General features: G+C 39.9%; 1 protein-coding gene across 3 annotated transcripts in view; it reads left to right on the forward strand.

Annotated features, from left to right (window-relative positions):
- The first annotated feature begins 599 nt into the window (after positions 1 to 599).
- The window catches only part of HDAC9 (histone deacetylase 9), a 452,635-nt gene continuing 436,226 nt past the window's right edge, over positions 600 to 17,008 (forward strand). For all 3 annotated transcript variants that reach the window (XM_071560871.1, XM_071560869.1, XM_071560870.1), the window contains exon 1: positions 600 to 816. The gene's annotated coding sequence lies outside the window, so the exon portion shown is untranslated. The remainder of the gene's footprint in view (positions 817 to 17,008) is intronic.

Raw genomic sequence — 17,008 nt, forward strand, 5'->3', positions numbered from 1 at the left:
TGGCCAATGCCAGGGCCCCGCGGGAAGCAGCGCCGGGCGCGGCCCCAGACGCGTGTCCTCACTCAACTCTGCCGGGCCCCGCTGCCTCCCCGCGGGGGCTGCACGATGGGGTCCGTCACCCCTCTCCCTTGGCTGGCAGGGCGGGCAGGTGCATCCCCTGCCCGGAGAGCTGAGACAAGTTAGGGCCGCCAGCTAGTCCCGGGGGGCTGGGGCGAGTGCGGGCAGCCGCAGTCCCCCGGGCTCGGTGCCTGACTCGCCGCCCGAAGTGGTCCCGGCGCTGGCGCGGCGCTGCCCCTTCCGCTGTCCCTGTCCCTGTCCCTGTCCCTGTCCCTGTGCCTGGCCCTGGCCCTGCCCCTGCCCCTGCCCCTGCCCCTGTCCCTGTCCCTGTCCCTGTCCCTGTCTCTGTCCCTGTCCCTGTCCCTGTCCCTGTCCCTGTCCCTGCCCCTGTCCCTGCCCCTGTCTCCGGCCTGGCCCGCCCGGCCCCCAGCGGCCGCGGCGGGGAGCGCTGCTCAGCGGGGCCGCCTCCCCCGCCCCGCCCGCCGCGCCGCGCCGAGCGAGCGCTATTTTTAGCAAATCCTCCCCGCGTCGCCACGGGCGGCGATCGTAGCGCGCAGCTCCGCGCCAGCTGCCGCCCCGCCCGCCCGCCGCGCACCGCACAGCTTGCCCTGCCGGCGCGATGGCTACCTAAGCGCTGCCGCCGCAACTTTTGCTCACCGGTCCGCTCCTTACCCCGCCGCTCCCCTGGAAGATGGCAGCTGGGGGAAGCGCTGGAAGTTGCAGCCCGCGAGCGAAGAGATAAAGCGGAGGCGCGGGAAGGTGAGTGGCATCGGGTGGCTGGCCCTCCGCTCCATTCCTCCCGGAGCCGGCCGGTCCCGCCGCCCGAACGTTGCCCTTGACTTGCCGGGGCGGTATTTTTGGGCCCTTTGGGAAGGTTTCGGGAAGTTCAACCGTGTAAGGGTGGGCAAGGTGACGTGGGTGAGAGGGACACGGCCGCCCTCCGCAAGTTTTGCTTCGCAGGAACGTGAGTGGAAGAGCAGTTCTGGCAGGGCTTGCCCTGCTGGGCGAGTGTGTGCCTTGCTGGGTCCGGGGCGTCCTCTGCGACCCCCACGTCCTGCGGAGTGCCGGGGGCACCCACGGCAGCCCGGGTGCTGGAAGGGACCGACTACTGTAGCTCAGCGGGCGGTGCCGGCTGCACAAGGTCGGCTGAGGAGCGTCTGGGGAGGTCCGGGGGGCGCCGGGGAAGCTGCCCGGTTGGGACCGAACAGGTGGGCACGGCGGGGAGCACCCCTCAAGCACCGCCGCCGGGCCGGTGTCAGAGCTACCCGGAGCAGGCGATGGCCGGAGAGCGGGTGCGGATGTGTCCTGTCCCGTCCCGGATGGGTGCTTGGGTGGCCAGAATTTTGTATTTTCGGTGGCAAAGCCGCGTGTGCGTCCCGGTCGGTATATTCCCGGCTGCCAGCACAGGGCGTCGGACAGGTAGTTTCCAGCAAGGGTACAATTGTTTTGAGTCATCTAAAATGTCAGTGTTGATCTGAGATGGAACATAATAGCAATTAGTAATCATTCGTGCTTTTCACTGTTACAGGAAAAAGCAGATGTTACTTGTCATGCACAAAATGCGTATTCATTCATGAAAGATCTATCCTGAGCCCACGGCAGTTTGTGTTCGTAAGCGCTCCAAAGAGGTCTCAACCCACTGTTAAACTGTATGAGAATATAAGAAGGGAGAAATGTTTAAAACAAGCTGATCATTGAGAAGGAAGTAGCAAAGCGAATATTGGAGACCTTTTGACATGAAAATGCATGAATGTGCTTTTCTGATGCAAAAGCTGTTGAGATTCGCTGTCACAAACAGCATAGAACAAGGCCTGACACAGAAACTGAGGAATTTAAAACATTTGTCTTTCAACATTGTCAGCTTTAGTTTCTTGACATTTTGTTTTCTGTGACAGAGGAATAGTTTTGTGACAGTTACTCAGGATTTAATTTGCAAGCTCACAAAGGCCTACAACTGGCAACTCATGAACAAAAAAAGGGAGGTATTTCACATTAAGGTTTTTCAAAAGTCCTGTCCCAGTCCTATTACCTCTCTCTCATCTCTCTCCCTACAACCCTAAACCCCAACAGCATCCCCTCAGCTATTGAAGGTATCTTTTTGTTGAGTGTTTCTAACTTTTCTCTCATGTGCAATGTGTTGCTGTATCAGTGGTCCCAGCTCCTATGTTTTGTACCCTGAACCCCTGTGTTGTTGTTCACAAAGAGATGCACGCTTGTTCTCTGTCGTAATACCAGAGCAGTCTTGGAAGACAATTCCATCCCTTCATATTGCTGCATTGTTATTTGTGTAAAATATCCATGTCTCAACTACATGTAACTTTCCACCATAAATTATGCAAAAATACACTATTTTAGCGCGTCTTTTTCATTGTGATGGCAAAGATGTGGTCCAAAACATTAGGGAAAAAACATGTCATGGCTCCAGAGAAAATATGCAATCAGTTGTATTTACCTACCACTGGTGCCAGCTTCTTCATATAAATATTGAAACAGCTCTCTTTTGCATGAAAATGTCATTGCCAGTTCAGAGTTCCAAAGAAGAGAAAAACATGCCATTATGCTTCTTAGTGACCAAGCTGATGTGACCGCAGCATCATAGTTAGCTAAGCCTACACAAAAAACTGCTCTTGGCGTCAGATTCCTTTGTATTTTGGTATCAAAGTCTATGTGAATGCGCAGTACACCCAAATATTTTGAATCTGTCATTACATTGTCAGTTTTCAAAACAGTAGTGTTTGTTTTTCCATTAACCTGCTTTTCCACAAATGAAGTGCAGTCCACACCATGAAACAGCAATAGTAGTTTGTAAGCTGTTGTATATCTTCTGTTCTCCACCACCTTCCTGTGCCCAGAGCAATTTAAAAACAAAAGCAAAATAGCATTTTCAATCCTGAAATTCCTTGCACATGCTTCATTTAGAGCAGTTGTTCCTATTAGATTTTTTTTGGAAAAAAAAGATAATACTGTGATTGACTGGCATATGTATTTTCTAATTTCTTTATGGAAAATAGCATCGAAAAGAGATTCAGTTATAAAAACAATATGCTTTTTGAAAAGCATATAAAGTGGAAATTAATTTTCACCTCTTCATATGACTAGCTGATATTGTTCCATAGAAGTTGCTGTTAAAAATACATTTTGCATACTGAAAATATTGATCAAATTTTTGTTTATCTGTCCTGAAAATGATATGAATCCTGGTGTGGATTGCCATGAATACTGAAGGTAACTAAATGTAGCTGGAGTGGTTAGTTTCTTAGTATTCAACTAATGCCTAGTAGCAGAAATGTAGCTTTGAGAATAATCAAATCCTGTTTTGTATGAACAACTATAAGCAATGTAAAATGGGTTGGGAGAGTAGGGATGTAGCCTAGTCATCTCCAAATTGGTAAATTAAGCACATATTTACCAGACTGGATGTCTATTGTTGTTTTATATTTGTTGGGATTCATATTACCTAACTTAAAGCTACTTAGGGTATCTGTGTTCAAACTGCAATAGGAAGTGTTTCTGATTTGTAGCATAGTCATAGTTAAACCATTTACCTGAGAGAGCTTAGTGTATCTCAAGAGTAAGGTTTTTTCCCTTTTATGGAAAAAAACTTGGCTAGATTTGCTGAGGATTATATGCTGTGTCCTACATACATGCAATTTACATGAACTTTTCATAGAAATCCAAGTTAAAGGGAAGATTATTTATTTCTCAGAGTTTTCCAGTCTGCTCAAACAGATATAAAAAAATGTTCTTTAAGTTCCTGCATTTACATAGGAAGGTACATAGTACATCTGATGAGCTAAATTAAAAATAACTTGTGTAAAGGCAGAACATTGGACTATACCATGATAAAACATATTTGACATGCTTTGGGGTTTCCCTAATGAGTTCCAGATAAATAAGCATTTTTTTTCAGAGAATGTTGCATTGCTGAATCACTTGATTGTTTCCTGAAACTGATACATGAGTAAGGCATTTAGAGCCAACATTACTTGATGAAATCACCTTTCATTTGCTCCTTTTGGTTTTGAGTTTTTAAATTAGGATGATCATACATGACCAAGAAATTTATTCTTTATTCTATATAACTTATTTGTAATGAATGCATTACGTTGTGAACATCAGTCCATACTGGGTAAGACTGCACTAGTGTTGAGTTAATTATTACAGCTTTTATAACAAATTATGAAGTTTATTTCTTTGCGCTAATCTATAGCTTAGTCTTCAAGCAACTTAAAAATTACAGTGAAGTAGTGCTTAATACTGCTCAAAAACGATGTTTCAAAACTTTGAGGCCATCTTAGAATCCTTTCAGCTGCAGAGTATGGTATAACTTTCTTGTGAGGACATACTCAAACTTGTCCATGCTTCTTCATTTTTATACAATATATAATTTTATATCTTTCTGCTAAAGAAGTTTTTCAATGCAAAAAGTTAACATGAGGTAAAAAAAAATGATTTGGACAAATTCTGAGATAACAAAACATACCAAAGGTTGGAAAGTAGAGAGATAATGGTTCCAAATCAGAATGTTCCAAACTGGCAAATATTCTGAAAGCTTCAGAGTGTTCCAGGTAGGTATCAATACATGGTTGCATTGCACTTCCTCACTTTTCTTTATGCATTTGCTGTTGGAAATCTGGGGACAAGATATTGAACTGAACAGGTATTTGGTTTGATTAGATTTTGGTGTTCATACATTCTTTCCCAGTCAAGGTGAACAAAGTGATATTATACAATTTAGTAATTCCTTTATGGGGAAACGCGATTGAAAAATTTTGTTGTATAACCTTCAAGAGATGTTTACTTGAATTAATTAGCATTAATTCAATGTAGTATATAAATTATGAGATGGAAAGTTAGTAGGAAACAAATATTTGTTCTTGTTTTTCAGTAATTTCTTGATAATGGTATTTTTCAATATAAATGTTAACATTTATGACTCACAAATCATGATACATTGTTGAAGTTTCTTTATAAGGTGTAATAATTATCAGGATAGTTTGTTTTAAAACTATTGAATAACTAAATTATTTTTGTTTAAGTAGGTGAAATGGTCTTCAGTGAAGGTAGCTTAGAAATGCCTGTAAGAGGATGATTACTCACAGTATGTCTTTTATTTGTCCCTAGTTCTTCAGTTTTCACATAGAAAATGCTGGATTTTTTATCTCTTCATTTGGTTTCTGCTCTGACTCTCTGTCTTTGTTTTACTTCATTTCTGTTCAAGATACAGGGTGTCCTTTCTCTAGAATGCATGACTGTCACTGTAGGGGCTTTGTTCACTCTTGTGTTGCCTGTTGCCTAAGTTCCTGTGAAAATAGAAACAATTATAATGGAGAAAGATGGTATACCTTTATTGAAAGCCTTCAGTGGGCACACCCGAGGCCTGTCGACACACATCACAGGCTCACACATGCACACATGTGACCAGGGATGTCATGGCTTTTATAACCTCTCCAGCAGTTAGCATATGAGATATCTATGATCAACCATGGTTCTCATTTCCTCTGGTGCCCCACCCATAGAGGTCTTCAGAACTGCCCCTTGGAGAAGCCGATTCCTTAGGACCTCTAGGTCTTTTGCTTGTGTTTTGTCTCCAAGTTATCTTGCAGGTGGTTTCTTCAAAACAATGTGTCCTTGAGAGAGCTTAAGAATATATGAGAAAATGTTTAAGTAACTTCTAATACCACCTAATATGTGAGCAACCCAGTAAAATCCATGTAACCTATATAATCCCCAAAAATCTACAAAATATACTAAAATCCTTAGGCATCACTTCAGTCCAGTTATCTGGCTGAGGCTTAGCATGTGTGAGCTGCTGCCATCATGTTCACTGAGTTCTGCTTCTCTTGCCATGCTCTTTTAACCTGTGAGGGAAAAGAAGACCTGGTCTAATGAGTGTTTAGAAAAGGTGATGCCTGGTGCACTAAAGAAATTGGCAACCCTGAAAGAGATCAGTCTTGTGTGCATGCAAGGTATGAGAAGACTTGAACCTGAACTTATAAGTGATGTGCTGCAGGGTGCCTTTGGTGCCTCAACTTTTTGTGGTGCCTGGGGTCTTCCATTTGCAGCTGCCTTTCCACTGCAGCTCTGTAACTTTTCACCAAAGCTTCTAGGGCAATGTTTCCTTTCCTGTCTTCATGCTGTTGATCTCATACTGTTGGTCTCACACTGGTATTGTCATGGCTTTGCACCTGCACACTGTGCTATTCCTGTTATGTCAGGGAAATGATTGCCGCTGGTCCAAGTCATACTTTTCACCATCCTTTTCTTATGCCACTTTTTGCAGCTTTTAGTTTGCATTAGGAGAAAGACAAGTATCTGGTAAGTTTTCCTCAATAATATATGGAAAACCTAACAGCCAGTTGGTTTGCAACACCAGCCTCTGATCAAAAACTACTGCAATTAGTGCTAATAGCATTGTAAATGGGAACAGGCAATAGGGAATTTGAACAGCTCCTGAGGAAATCTGTGTGGTTTCCATGGGAAAAGTAGTATGGTGGACCACCTGATGCACTGGAGAGGACACTTGGGAGAAGATACTTATTGAGGAGACCCTGTCAGTTCTCTTCTTGACTAGCCACTGGAGGGAGTTTTGCCTTTCCCCATTTCATTTCCTTTTTTTGCTTTTCCAGTTTCCTTTCCTCTTTTCTGTGTTCTCTTTTTGTCTCTTCTCCTGCCTTTTGTTTTTCCACAAAAGTAACTTATTTTTGGCTTTGTTACTTGTCATCAGCTATAAACTGTGAAAGTACATCAGGAACAAATGTAGAAATGTTTACAGATTTGTAATGAGAAGTCTAGGTAAGTTTGATGATAGATTGGTACATGGCCAATTTATACCTGTGTAAAAACAAATTACGTGGTAACTTCCTCATTTACTTTTTGGTCAAACAGAAGTCATATATCCTCTGAGCCTTCATTTAGTCAGCCTGAGTTTACCTTTCTGATTTATTTTTGTGTGAGAGTATCTCTATTCCACCTGATATCTCTGTGCCCTTCTCTGTATCCTTTACAATCTAAATTTATATTACTTCGGCAAAAGTGACCAGAAAGTAGTCTGGGCCCATGGATATCTCATTAGTGCCTTGTCCAAGGGTGGTAATACTCCCATCTCTCTTTTAAAAAGCTTCACTGATATGTCCTAGCTTGTATTCAGGTCAAACCAAAAGTTTCATTTCCTGTTCCTATTTGTAATGCTCATGATTACACTACATCACAGAAACGTTCAAGTTGGAAGGGACCTATTGGTCAAAGTAGAGTCAACATAGAATTCAGACCATGATGCTTAGGGATTTGTTCAATTCTATCTGGAAAAGCTCCAAGGAAAGCAATTCCACAACCTCACTGGGCAATCATACCCAATACTTCATTATCCTGATAGCAAATTTTCTTCTTTATGTTGAGTCATAGCCTCCCAGTTTCAATTCATGAATATTGTCTCTCCTTTTTGTGCCATACATTTTTCTGAAAAGCCTGGCTCCATCGTGTTGGTAACCTCCTCATAGGTGCTGACAGGCTGATGTTAGGTGCCTGCTAAAGCCTCCTCATGTCCAGGCTGAAGAGGTCCAGGGGAAGTCCTCAAGCCCCTGAATACCTTGATAAGGCATTAAGCAGAACTTGACTGTCTTGAAACCGTAAAATTAATGCAAGCTATTTCATGCTTTTTTATTCAGCTTACATGGCATCAAAATATTTGATAGTTCTTCTCAGGAAAGTTTTTGAATCATGTTATTTTGGACTAGGGAAGTAATGTGACATTGGAATTTTAGTTTAAAACACTTTATTAAAACATGCATTAATATATCTCCTTTATAGAAGCATATAAAGAAAATTATATAACATAGACATTCTGTATATCTAGGCTTTTAATTATATAGAATTCGGATCATTCATGTTTTTGACAGTTATCATTAAGTCTCCAGGATATCTAACTATTGAACTGAAACCTTTCTTTGACAGGAGATGGATGAACTGCAGGCGTGAATGTAAGATTTCCAAGGGAAAAAAAAAATTAAACACCTAATTCAAAATGGGAAATAAGCAACATGCACATAGTAACTGTGTTTTGTGCATAAAATGTATAAATTATTGATATTTTACTTGTTTCTTAGATAGAAGCTATTCAGTTGATCATATATAAGTTAAAATTACCGGAACATACTGACAATGTAAAATAGATACAGTTGCCAATTCAGTCTTTAGCATTTCCTCTTTTGACTGGAAAATGTAGTTAGTAAGTGGGTTTTTTGGTCAAGAAGGTTTCTTCAGAAACTAGTGAAAAAGACGCAGGTTTAGTGTGATTAATGGGTGTGTAACCTTAGGTTCTTACTGTGTTTTATTGAGATACATATGAGTGGAACCGTACCAGCCTATTAATATGATGAGGCTTCCTTTAAGACTGATAAGAACTGATGGACCATTCTTTTTCCTTATGTTAATGTGTGACATTTATATTGATCCAGATTATGAAAAAATGCGTTATTTCAAAAGACGACGGTGGAAAGGACATCTTCTAAACAATTTGCTTAGGAGGACAGTATTAGGACCTTGATTGAAGAGGTGGAGGATTTTACTTACCTATGAGGAGTTTTGGTGTTGACTGTTATGAGATCCAAGTGACACCTTTGCATGTGCAATTGTCACCTCTTGATAGGCTGTTTGTAATGAGAGAAACAGGTAAGATTACAAGGAGAGTTTGTGAAAGCCCTGTTCAGTGTTCAGATCTACTGAAGACATGTACCATAGAAGACTGTAATATCTCTTTCTGAGCCAGGAGGAGAAAAGGGAGAGTGGAAGCTGGGATTGCATCTAGTAGCAGTTAAATGTTCTATTGACCATTACGGCAACAGAAAGAGGCTGGTTCAGTTTAGACCAACAGTCAAAGCAGTGGAGGAGCTAGAAAAGTGTATAAAAATAATTCTTGATAATTCTTCCTTGCCATCTTTTATCAATTACCTTTAAATAATTTTAGCAGATTTTGACATACACTCTGGGTACATTTTTCCTTCATCAATCTGTCTTTGTGCTTCTGTCCCTTCCACTGCTAGTTTTCCGTAGTGATGCCTAAATATAAGTTTATAACTTCTTCAGTGTACTCTGATTACATGCAAACAGAGCGTGCTGGTATGTGTAGGAGATTTTTCTTGATGTCTTGCAAATTAATTCCTTTTCCTCTGGGTCACAGGGTAGCAGCAGAGCTTCTTCCATAATTTCACTGCAATTTTTATGAAGACTCTATACATTATTGAGAAATGTGGATGGGCTGATCGACTTTGTAGTAACAAATTGAGTGTCATTTCTGACCTTGCTTCACATATATTTGTCCTCAGAATGGTCATCCATACCTTTGGAGAGAGCTGACGTTGGATGTCAGTTGCCTGTGGAGTCTGTATGCATCTTTTCTCCTCAGTCCTTTAATTTCTGTGCAGTGTTTGTATTGCTGTCTTTGTAAAGAGACAGGACTGGGAGACATGGCAGGACGCACAACTGAGAGTCTTTTTCAGCTGACATTTGGACTATAATTTAGGTTTTATGCATAGAAATGTCAGCTCAAAAGACACTTCTGTGTAGATAATGAAGCAATATAATAAATCCATTATCATGTTAAGAGGAAAAGATATGTATTTTTTGCAGTGATTTCAGTCTAAGTGCTTCCGGAGAGAGAATTGAAAAGGCTTATTTTTCATATTAAAAGGCCATAAATATAATCAAAACAAATGAAAAGTAAGCTAGATTTAAAACGTGTTTTAAATTTTGCTTGTTTACTCTGATGGAGGGTGATTATCTTGCATAAAATTCATTAGCTCTGTGATATGTAAGCTAAAGTATTTTTCTTAAAGCATCGTGGTTGCTACTTTTTTAGTTTGCTATTGCTGTGTTATGTATGTGGTCATTTTATGTTGCTCTCCTCTGTGAAAAATAACGTTATACAGCTTCCTGTTCCAAATATGTTAAAATCGAGATAATGAAAAGACCAATATCTCCCATTTATGGTTATATTTATAGTTACATTCTAAAGTGAATGGCAGCTGCATAGAAGCCCAACTCCAGAACTATATATATCATGTTTTGTTTGGGTTTTTTTACAGAATGTGGACTATGTGCTAAGCCCACATAAATCAAAGCAAAGGCAATTCCTTTTCATCCTTAGAGCAGTTACTGTACATTGGTGCAATGATCTGTCAGATTTTCATATGCAGTCTGTTATTCTCTTACCTATAGATTTTCCCACTCATGTTACTGCTCCAGTTAGATGAAGGAATAATTAACTATATTGATATTAACGGAACTGTTATTACTGACACATATCAAGGTAAATAAAATGAGAATCTGACTTGCATCAGGTTGTAATTGTGTTAACTAGTGATTCAGTCTAATTATACTGAATTAAATCTAATTGCATATCATCATCCAGTCACCAGAATTTTAATGGCAATTGGATTCTCATAAAGTATGAGGGTGATTTTTAAAAATCTGAAGCATAATGTAAGTTCTGTGGAACTTCCTCTGTAACATGTAAATTTCTGGAAAAACTAAGAACTGTTTAAAGAAAGTACCCATTTTGGTCAGAAAGCTTTTGCAGAAACTATTAATAAAGGCGCAGGATTAATATTAATAATAAATGCATAACTCTAGGATTTTCACCTCTTTTGTTATCTATTTCAATACTTTATTATGTAATAGTGAATTACAGAAGTTTTATCATTACTTATGATAATATTTCTGTTTTGAAAGATGACTGTTACTTCTAAATTCTCTTCCTTTACCCTGGTGTAGAATAATGTTGGCTGTGGCATCACTCGAACAAGAAAAGTAGATACAGTTTTTGTGTAGAAGATATCTGAAGAAATAGTCATCTCTGAATCAGGAATTCATATGGTTCTAACCATTTTGCACCTGGGTAATTGTTAGAAGTCAAAGTGGTGCTGTGCATTTGGGCAGTAAGCATTGACGCTATGTAGCAGTTGGGACTTGAATCCAGTTATGTTTCATTCTGTATTGGTCATTAAAGATTGTATTGATTAGACACGAAAAACAGTGCTGCTAGAAAAAATAAAGGGAAGTTAAAGCAAGTGAAAAGTATTGGTTTTTAATCTGCAGTAGATGAGGAAACTCTTTAGTTTCTTAACTGCTAGGTTCCCATTTCCGAACTGCATTACATTAAAATTCTGTCATTTCTCTTTACATTGATTTTTCATTTGCAATGCACCCAAAAATGAATAGAAACTTTGCCTATTTTATTGCAGTTCTCTAGTAAAAGGATAAAAAAATAAGAATTTCATGTGAGGAGGAAGCCACTAAAATCTTAATGATTTAAATGGAAGTATTTTTGGGAAGCTTTTTAAGTGGAAGCTTTGGACTTGGATATAAGGGCTAACACAGGCAACTGGATGAGGCAAGATTGGCTTGGCTGATGGCAGCTAGAAATCACTGTCTCTTACAGAAGTATCACCTGGAGCATTAGGAAGTGAATATGTAATCAAAGAACTCTTCATCTCCATCCTGCCTCTAACTTCACACTGGAAGCTGCAAGAAGAGGTCACTATGGAACGGTTTTGCAAGGAATACTATCTTGAACCTATTCCAGAGTGTCTTATTTTATTGTCTTTCTCCCACTTGATCAAGGGTAATACCAACAGCTTATGTACTGCAGAAGAAAGGATTCCTTTCACTTAGCTATGAGACATATAATGAATAAGGTAAATGTTGAAAGAGCTAATGAAGAGAGTCTCAAAGTGAAAACAACAACCCACACCCCCAGACCAAAAATCCCCCAACAAAAAAACCCACCATATTTTTGTTACATATATATTGCCATATTCCCATTGTGCTGGAAATGTATACAATATACAGAGTTTAATAATTTATGCTTAGACGGACAATAACGTCAAATAATAGTGAGGTTGATTATTTCTTGATTTTTTTGAAGGCCTGCTCTATTTTGATGTTGATTTCCTGGCTAGCAGGAATCATCTTTCATGATCCAATGGAAATAAATTAGTTTTAATAATGTAATGGAGTTTATTCACTATTCAGTATATAATTCCCAGAATGAGAAAGCATCAACAGGAGGGCCGTGCATTTGGTGAATCTGCCATTTTGTTGTAGAATGGAGTGTGTTTTTCCTTTTTTTCTTATTACTGACTCACAGAAGGTAATTGCAGTTTTGTGTGTAAGACAGTTTAGAGTCGATTTAACAGTGGAAGTAAAGAAGGTGAAAAAAAGAAGGCACATCCAACACCTTACTTTTTAGAATGGTGAGTTAGAGAGAAACTGTGCCCTTATCTGTAGAAGAAAGAGCTAAACTCTGTATTTTTCTCATTCTCTGCATTTGAATCAAAGGAGGACTTTTTCTTCATGATTCATGCAGGAAGAATGTTTGTTTCTTATTCAGATTTCAGTAACCCTCTAATTACTGTGTCCAGTGGGCATAAATTCTGTTTAGATAAAGTGGAATGCTGTAACCAAGCACGTAGAGTTCTATCCATGATTGCTAATGAAGAATGGGATTCATTTTCCTGCACAGAGAAATGTTAGATGCCACTCTAAAAAGATGAATCTGAATTTATGTGTGGGGAAATGGCTTTTGATTGTGGCATTAAGTTCCCTATATGTACAGCTTTACATCCTTTAGCTGCTCAGTCGTACAACCCAAGCCATGGCGTCTTTCTATAGGCTTATCTGGATGTCTCAGCATTCTTAAGCATGCAAGGTGCTGGCTATATTGTCCAGCAATCCAATTAATTTTCTACTTATTTTTTCCCTTCTTCTGAGTACTGCATTGCACTATATCCTGTGAAGAAGGGTCTGGAGCCCAGGAATATTGCAAGGTGTCTGTGTACATTGTCTCTTTTCAAACCCACCACAAAATAGCTGGTTTAAAAAAAATGATGCGAGGAGGCATGTTACCCAGGGAAAATAGCTGGCTGGTGTATTGGCCTAGTGGATGTGTAGTCATGGGTAATCACAATTGTATTACCTATACACACAAAGGGGACACACTGAGCTAATATTGATACAGTCTGTGCTGGTACAAGACCTTCTTACACATGGTGATGCCTCCTTTTGTGAGTGAGGATGGTTTTTTTTCCTTATATTTTTTTCCCCACAGCATTTTCCCGCTCCCTGTGGCAGCCTGAGTTCCAGTCTGTGTTCCAGCTCTGAACAGAAAGATCTCTACCAACCACAGATGACCAACATGGACAAGTCCTAGCCTATGATTTTTCCTCTTGCTGTCCTGAATGCTGAATGATGCAGAGTTTTGGATTATAGGCCTCTTAGTGATTTAGAATCAGGAGGGACCACTTGGAGTGGAAGGGAAAAAAAGAGCTTACATTTTCCTGAGACAGGTTCTGCTATGCTCAGCACCCAAATCACAAAAACCTGCTGAATGAGTGGATTGTTCCGAGTCACAAGACGTGTACCAACCACCATTCAGCTTTGCCTGCAACTTCTAATGCTTCTTGTCCAAGTTTCATGAATCTCCAGTTATAGGCTAGGCTAGGAGAATGTCTCATGTAGCCAACCTTTGATGGTAGAAAGGAGATGACAACCAAAGAAACTCAAGCTTGTCAGACTGAAAACGGTGAAGTCTGAGCAGCATCCTGCCATTGCTCAGCATACAAGTGATTACTAACTCAGAGCACACAGTTCTAGACAAGCCAACTGGAAAGCTTGGGGACAGTAGAGAGGCATGAATGCTTTCTCAAGTGTCTTCAGTACTTCATGCTCCGAGCTTGATCAGAGATACTGGTTGCCTGTCTACTGAGCTGCAGACAGGCAGTTCCAGTAGAGAACAAGAGTGCTGGGAGAACTGAAATCTCTAGAGCTGTACTCAAGAGGTCATGGTGCTATCTCAGTCCAGGGCTTAGTTGTCTATCTTGCATGGTGAAGTTTGCAAGTCATTGTTTCCTCTTGTCCTGCAGCTGAGGAATGCTCTCATCTTCTCCTCCTGTAGGATGCACATGGTGAGATAGGTTTAAATTCTCTTGCTTCTCAGGGCTAGCAATTGGACAGGATATATAGCCTGTAACATCTGGCTTTCTGCTGCATTAGATCAAGGTACCTGTTCATGTATCTAGCCTAAAACTTTGGCACCTCTGAGGTGATTTTCATGTAAGAGCAAGTTTGAGGGTGATAAATGTAAAGGGGCAGTTCTGACTTCTTCAGGTGTTAGCTTCCTTGTTTTTACTGCTTGGTCAGGTTGTCTGTCAAATATCTAGAGGAGCATGTGTCCTCTAGACAGAACATACACATCTTTACCCTTGAACCCTTTCTGTCCAGCTGGCAAAATTAGTAGCTGTAGACACAGACTTAATCCAATTCTTCCTCAGAGGAAATCAGTGAGATCCAGGAAACTTGTTTGAGGTCTTTGTTTCACTGAAGGTGACCCTAGAATACACTACCAGGGTTCATGGCAGCCTCTGCATGCTCTGTATGGAAGGGGTAGATGTTATGTGAAGCCCAGGATAGTGCTTTCAATTTCTGGATGCTGAACTTTTATAAACTTCAATTTAGAATGTTTCCTTCTATTCCTTTCTGGAATACCTGATATTATTCATGGTCCTGATTTATGACCATGAAATCTTACTGGTAGCAGAATTACACATCCACATGTGGCCTTCCATGTGTGGTCACAAATGGCTCCCAGACGTCCCTATTGCTGTATAATCTGTACCACTCTTGATTTGTGCCAAGTGATTTCCTTTAAAAATGAAATGGCTGTTTTTCTAATTTCACACGCCAGCTTTGGTAGAGAATTGCTAAGGGGAGAGTTGATACAGAATGACTTGGCAATGTGGTAGCAAACCTTTTTTATCTTGCTCCTTGCATATTTTTTTCCGGAAAGTTTTCTTTAAGTGATACACATTTCTTTCCTGAATTGAACATTCAAAAGGTAGGAGAACACAAAGTATTCAGCAAGTGCTACAGAAAGTCTCACATTCATAAGGATAATTAGTGAAGAACTTATTAATACCACTGCTCCTTTTCTGGAGCTCTAAGGGGGTGTACAGTGCTGTCACTTGAAGAGGTCATATTTTTGCTCTGTTCAGAGTGATCATAACAATTCATCCTTTCTCCTGTACCATTTATGGATCCCTTCTGTCAGATCTCATTTAGATTAGATACACCATCAAATGTAGATATGTAGACACGTTGCAATGTGAAAAAAGACCTCAATTCAGCTTCTAAAAATGGCATAGATAAGTGACAGCCCAAAGCTTTCTGGGCTTAAGTTAGACTTATGCATCTAAATAATTTAAGACTCTTAAACAGTAATACATAGTTTCACTTAACTGTTTTCATTTGTTCATAAGGGAAAATTCATTTGCAGTTGCTAGGAAATTAACAGTAAGCATATAACCAGATTTTCTTTAAAAAAGTAGTTCTTTACCTCTTTCCTCCAAGTGAGCTTTTAATTTTCTGGATGAATGCTTTTTTCAAAAATAAAACTTTTGTCTTTCAAATTCCCCTTTATAACTACCTGTTTTTGAAAATACCTTTCTTTAACTCATTTCTCGTTTGCGCTGTGTAGTTTCTTGAATGGATTGTAAAAGCACTCATGCTGTGTTCACTGTTCCCTAGAGTAGTTTCCATGGCATTTTTTCTTTATGTCACAGTTGTACCTCTGCTGAGTTGTTGCACCGAGAAGGATTACATTTTTGGTATTTGTGGATTAAATATTCACAGAGGTTGCACTTTTCTCTTCATACGCTTCTATAAGCCATGAAGACTTATTTGTTTTAGGATTCTTAAACACACTATTTTCTGTAAAAATGTTTAGATATCTAGACTTTTGAATATTGCACCTTATTTACTTGATTTATTATAAAGTCATAGATTTATAAAATGGTTTGGGTTGGGAGGGACGTGCAAGATCATCTAGTTCCAACCCCACTGCCATGGGCAGGAACACCTTCCACTAGACCCCATCCAATCTGGCTTTGAACACTTCCAGGAATGAGACATCCATATCTTCTCTAGGCAACCTGTTCCAGTGCCTTACAGTAACGAATTTCTTTGTATTTTCTAATCTAAACCTACCCTCCTTCAGTTTGAAGTCATTCCATCTTGCCCTATGTACATGTCCTTGTAAAAAGTCCCTCTCTACCTTTCTTGTCAGCCTCCTCACTTTAAACCTTCTCTTGTACAGGCTGAATAATCCCAATTCTCCCAACTTTTCTTTATAGCAGAGGTGTTCCATCCCTCTAATCATCTTCTTGGCCCTCCCCAGGACTCAATCCAACAAGTCTATGTTCTTCCTGTGCTGAGGACCCCAGAGCTGGATGCAGCACTCCAGGTGGGATCCCAGGTGAGAGCAGAATAGAGGGGCAGAATCATCTCCATTGACCTTCTGGCCATGCTTCTTTGGATTTATTTCACAGTACTTTATACTGAACTTCTTTCTTGCTAAGATACATCACACCCTTAAAAATAAAATTAATGTAGTTGAAAGTAAAAGACTCAGTAGTAAAGTATGCCTAAAACTGTGTGCAGCAAAGCCTCTTGCTAAGTAAATTTTTAAGCTATTATTTATTAAAGCATGTGGTGAAAAGCTGTTTGTGAAAAGAAAGAAATACATTATTGCAATAAATACATGCAATATTTTTAATACAATATATTTGGTCATAGGTACTGTTTTTACAGAACTTAATTTCTTCTCTGCCTAATTTCAGTTCAGTTCATCCATTTTCATTTTTATTTTAAATGCTGACATAGAGGAAAGTTGTCACACACCAAGTACCAGCAAATGGAATGCAGAGCAAGTTATAGTCAGTAACTAAATTTCATATATACTTCTAGTAGATGTTATCAGAAATACGTGTGTCTCTTAAATCTAGCTATATATTCTGAAGTTTATTCCTTTCAAATTTCAATTTCATAATTTAGAAATTGGTCCTGCTCAGCATACATTGAAGTAACACAAAGTCAAACTAAAGACTGGTACCTTTCAAAA

The sequence above is a fragment of the Pithys albifrons genome, chromosome 7 (assembly GCF_047495875.1).
Source record: "Pithys albifrons albifrons isolate INPA30051 chromosome 7, PitAlb_v1, whole genome shotgun sequence".
Classification (NCBI taxonomy): Eukaryota; Metazoa; Chordata; class Aves; order Passeriformes; family Thamnophilidae; genus Pithys; species Pithys albifrons.